Genomic DNA, 6,000 nt, shown 5'->3' with positions numbered 1-6,000 from the left:
GCAAAGAAATAGAAGATAAGAAAAAAATGGAACGTTTAGAACTGAAAAACACAATAAAGGACACTCAAAAACTCAATGCATTAGTTAACATCAGAATGAAGGAGACAAAGGAAAGAATCAGTGAATTTGACATTTCACAATAGAATTACCCAATTTGACCAATAAGAAAAAAAATAGATTGAGGGAGAAAAACTGAACAGAGAATTAGGAATAGGACAAGAATATATGCACTTTCTACTAAAGAAAATCCTAAGTAATCCTCTAAATTGCTATTATGATTAATAAATGATTTCAGTAAAATTTCAGTGTGAAAAACCAACATACAAAAATGAGTTGCATTTCTTTTTTTTTTTTTTTTCGGGTGAGTTGCATTTCTCTACACTAGCAATGAACAATCTGAAAATGAAATTAACAAAACAATTCAATACATAAAGCATTAGAAAGAGTAAAAAACTTAGGAATAATTCTAAGAAATATATTTTCGAATAAAAAGTACAAGACTTGTATCCTGAAAACTAAACAATCATTGAAAGAAATTATAGAATACCTAAATAAATTGGAAGATATCCTGTGGTCAGGGATTGGAAAATGCAATACTGGCAATACTGTCTAAATGCCAATACTCCCTAATCTACAGATTTAACACTATTGCTATCAAAATCCCAGCTGTTTATTTTGCAGAAATAGAAAAGCTAATCCTAAACCCCATATGGAAAGTAAAGGGACCTAGAGTAGCCAAAACAATCTTGAGAAAGAAACACAAAGTTAAAAGACTCACATATTACAGTTTTGAAACTAATTAAAAACTAGAATAGACCTGTAATAAGTAGATAGATTGTGTGATGTTGGTGTTAAGATAGACATATAGATCAATTGGATAGAATTGAAACTCTGGGAAACGAACTAGGGGTGGTAGAAGGGGAGGAGGGCGGGGGTGGGAGTGAATGGGTGACGGGCACTGGGGGTTATTCTGTATGTTACTAAATTGAACACCAATAAAAATTAAAAAAAAAGAAAGTCTTTTTTTATTAATTGAAAGTCTATAAATAAACTTATACATTTATGTAATGAATGCAATAAATGCATACATTTACGGATAATTGATTTTCAACAAGAATTCAAAGACAATTCTATGGAGAAAGAAGTTTTTTCAACAAATGACGCTGATACAACTAGATATCCACATATAAAAGAATGATATTCAGCTCTTAACCTTGCATCATGTGCAAAAGTTAACTCAAAATAGAAGATAAAACCAACTAAATATGAAATTAAGGCTAAAATAATCTCTTATCATCGGCGAAGAGGGAGAGTTTGACTTCTTCTTTGCCAATTTGAATGCCTTTAATGTCTTTTTGTTGTCTGATTGCTGAGGCTAGGACTTCCAGTACTATGTTGAACAGCAGTGGTGAGAGTGGACATCCCTGTCTTGTTCCTGATCTTAGGGGAAAGGCTCCCAGTGCTTCCCCATTGAGAATGATATTTGCTGTGGGCTTTTCATAGATGGTTTTTAAGAGAATGATATAGGGAAGGGGGAAGAAATGTGTGAGAAATATCAGAAAGGGAGACAGAACGTAAAGACTGCTAACTCTGGGAAACGAACTAGGGGTGGTGGAAGGGGAGGAGGGCGAGGGGTTGGGGTGAATGGGTGACGGGCACTGAGGGGGGCACTTGACGGGATGAGCACTGGGTGTTATTCTGTATGTTGGTAAATTGAACACCAATAAGCAATAAATTTATTATTAAAAAACTCTTCATAAATATTTTTAATCCTGAATAATATTATATTTTATAGTTGTGCCATAATTGAATATAAGCCTTTTGTGTATTAAAGTTATTTCTGGTGTTTCTGTATTGAAAAAAATATATTTGTTTGAACTCATTGTGGCTAGGCCATTTATTAGACGAACTAAAAAGAAACTATGATGGGTACAGACTGAGATCTAGATACATAAAACTTTCTGGGCAAATGCTTTGATTTCAAACTCTTAAAAAACTGTCGGAATGAAGACATTTTATTTGCTGTTGCTCATATTTTACAATTCTAAATAAATGTTATTTTGGAACATTTTGTTGTGACGTCTTTTGCATCCTCTTTTCCAGAGTGGAAATAGAATGACTAGGTTTGTTCCCATGTGAGATAAAGCTTGGATAGCTTTCTTCACATTTATAAATTCATTACCTTGACTGTATACTTAATAAGTGCCAAACACTAAGCATAAATAATAACTTATCTAAAACCCAGCCACAGTCCAATTTAAGTAAGGGACCTGAGTGGGGAAAGACCATGGTATACCCATTCAGAATCTTGTGGGGAAAAAGTGTGTTTGGGGGACATCTCTCCCCCGCCCCTTCTAAATCGTCTGGAATGCATGGTCAAAGGAGAGACAGAAGATATGATAGGTGTTAAGTAACAGGTGATGTTAAATGTGATAGGGATGAGAGGGTGGTGACTCTGAATTGGTTCTGTATGTGCTTGGAGTCTGCCAAGAAAGGAACTTCCTCAGTAAAGATAAGAGTATTTGTGGACAGTTTTCAACTTGGTTTCAAGTCCACCCCTCACTTCCTTGGAGAGTAGCAGTTTTGTCTTCCTTTGGTCCCTGTCAGCTAACCACACTGTTGTCCCTTCCCAGTATGAGTTGCTCCAGTAAGACAGCCTTCTTCAGAAATGTCCAGGTGAGAAGAAATTCTTAGCGTGCTTTTTCAGCCATCTTAGAGAAATGGAATAGTAGAAGGCGATCTGGATCCAGTGGTATTGTACAGTTTTGCCACACTTGACTAGTTGGGTGGAAGGATCTAGCCCTGTTGCATGTAATTCTCTTTAAAATGAAAAATACTTACAGCTTGCTTTGGGTTTTCATAAAAAGTTGTTCCTATGCTGCCAATTGTTGGGCAAAGGAAAAAGTTCTGCTCAGCATCCTTTAAACTAGTAAATAGTGACAATTAAATAGAAAATTTTGCAGGAAGAAAAAGATTTAATTGACCAAAAACACAAAATGCTTTGAAATAACCTTGAAGAGAAATGTTAGGACCTTTCTTAAGAGCATTGTAAAAAATAATCGGGTGGCATTTATTCATTCATTTCATAAATGCTTATTGACTGTTTATTATACGAAATTTGAATGCTGTTGTCCTGGACAAGAAGAGTGAATATTAAGAAGGGAAAACATTTGTTCAAAGTGATCTCAAAAATTAAAGCAATTAATCAAAAAATAATCAAAAGCACAGTAGACCATACAGGCAGTTATATAATCAATGAAATTTTGACACACTGCTGTGTCATAGTGTGTAGGGCACAGAGTGTATCCAGTTTGTTAGTTGAAAAAAGAGAGTAAGGACAAAACTTACAACAAATAGGTTACATATTTTTATATACCATATATATTTATACTTTTAAAGCAACCTTAAAAAAAATCTCTAAGCTTTCCTAGTGTATCATGAGTGCTGTATTGTGAAAGCTGAAGAATCTTTTCAGCTTTTGAATTCTGTTGAGAAGATACATTAGAAATTTTCTAACATTGTTTTGTACTTCTTGTAGGACATTGCTTTCACAGTAAAACAGTGGTTCTCCAGGGTAAGCCCCCTGTTTCAGAGTAAAGAATCTTTTTTTTTTTTTAAGAATCTTTTGTTTTTAACAAAACAACTGGGATCTTTCTGTTTTCTCATTTGTGTAGGCACAGTTATTGGAAGTTGATATAAACTCTACAGAATTTTGTTTGAATTAAGTATAGTTCTCCATAATCTGGTGAAGAGATATTCAAATAGTTTGTCTGTTATCTACTTTGCCAGATCCTATGTCCACTTGCCTGTCATATGACATAGTAAAGCCACACAAAGGACAATAAAAGCTTCATTATAGATGTTATGAACATTAATAATGATCTTAACCAATATTTATTGAGCTCTTCCTGTGTGTCTCATATATTTTACTGCTTTACATTCTGTGTCTCCACCAACCCAGGCAGTATCCACAAGTTAATATTATTATTATCATTCCTGTTTTTCAGATGCAGGAATTGATGTTGGTAAGGACGTCACGTTAACTTATTAACCTAGGTTACACAGCTAGTAAGTAGCTGGAACTCACACTACCAAGTGGTGTGTTGGGATAGCTTATGAGTTTCATATATTTAGTAGTGGGGAGGGGCAGTCCACCCTCATTTTGTAAGCCTGTTTACCCACCTTAGCCCCTCTTTCTGCTGACATAGTCGTCTTTCGGAGCACAAACCAGGGGGAAGCACTCTGAAGCCTCTACCCAAAGAACAGCTGCAAAGAACCCACCTCCCATGACCTCTCAAGATAGACCGTGTGGTTACTCAACCTCTGAGGTCTGCTCTACTTGTATCCCAAACAGACTTTTTCATCATCCCTGGAATCATGGACCAGAGTCCTCTTTCTATTGTCTGATACTTTCTATACTCTATTTGGCAGAATTTATTTAAGATCCAGAGTTTAGGGATCCCTGGGTGGCGCAGCGGTTTAGCGCCTGCCTTTGGCCCAGGGCGCGATCCTGGAGACCCGGAATCGAATCCCACATCGGGCTCCCGGTGCATGGAGCCTGCTTCTCCCTCTGCCTATGTCTCTGCCTCTCTCTCTCTCTCTGTGTGACTATCATAAATAAATAAAAAAAATTAAAAAAAAAAAGATCCAGAGTTTAATTCATTCTCCCTCCCCCTTTTTAAAATAAGTTTTTGCCTACTTCAGGGAATTCTGGTAGAGTGCAGGTTTAGATAGATGTTCTAATTAACCACTATTCAAGATGTATTTGTTATTATTTGGGACCCGTTTTATAAACTGCTGAGCAAAATATGAAATAACCTGTATTTGGGGGATCCCTGGGTGGCGCAGCGGTTTAGCACCTGCCTTTGGCCCAGGGCGCGAGCCTGGAGACCCGGGATCGAATCCCACATTGGGATCCTGGTGCATAGAGCCTGCTTCTCCCTCTGCCTGTGTCTTTGCCTCTCTCTCTCTCTGACTATCATAGATAAATAAAAATTAAAAAGAAAACTTAAAAAAAACCTGTATTTGGTGTTGATATTATCCAGTGAGCTGAATCAGATTTCACATTAGAGACTGAAATATGTAACTTCTTAAACTGATCTTGTCAACTCAACATTTTTGCCCTAAGTACAAGGTGTTAAGACTCAGGGATGGCTTGAGTTATAAACTCTGATGGTGTCAACTGGCATCTTCTCATATATAAACATCATAAATGCATTGTCCCTATAATATATTCCAAAATTGAGCTTACTTGCCCTGGATGAATAGTCACACCTTGTAGCTTTCAAAGATGTGTGTATTAATTAACTGGTAGTGCTGTCTACATAGCTGCCACTCAATGGTCAATGACTACATTTCTCTTTAAACTCTGTCATGAATTCTGGTCTTATCACATTCCCTCCCACCCTGTCATTAATGCCTCAACACTTCTGTCAAGATTATTACCTGATACACATTATTTTAAAGAAGTAGCTTAACTTTTTAAATTAAATTATTTCACTTTTTAAATTTCATGATTTCCCTTGTTTTGTACTTAAGTGTCTGACTTTTGATCAAAGATGACATCGCTCCATTCCAGGGGGACAGATGTAATTCCATACATTACTAGCAAAGCTTTCAAATAAATGTATAGTGTCTGGTATGCTAGTCGTATAGGTCCAGTGAATGTATAGGATATAAAGAATAATGTCTGATAAGAGAGGAAATCCTTCAATATATTACAGTAATAAAAATTATTTTTGCTTACTTCTCAAACATCACAGCCATAAATAGGTAAGACAGTTAAAGCAGGCACTGTGACTTACCCAGAAGCAAGGCTTGTGTATTTATGGCATGTTGAATATGCAGGAATAGCTTCTGCCCCCCCAGAGTCAGGCAGATCTGAGAAGGGTGGCCTGATTTCACTTCTATTTGATATAAACATTTCCTTGAAAGCCATATTTCTCTATAAATTATTTTCCTGTATCATTTTTTTCTCCCTAAGAAGAGATTCTTCTTAGC

Source organism: Canis lupus, chromosome 13 (assembly GCF_048164855.1).
Source record: "Canis lupus baileyi chromosome 13, mCanLup2.hap1, whole genome shotgun sequence".
Classification (NCBI taxonomy): Eukaryota; Metazoa; Chordata; class Mammalia; order Carnivora; family Canidae; genus Canis; species Canis lupus.
This window is presented reverse-complemented; position numbering follows the sequence as displayed.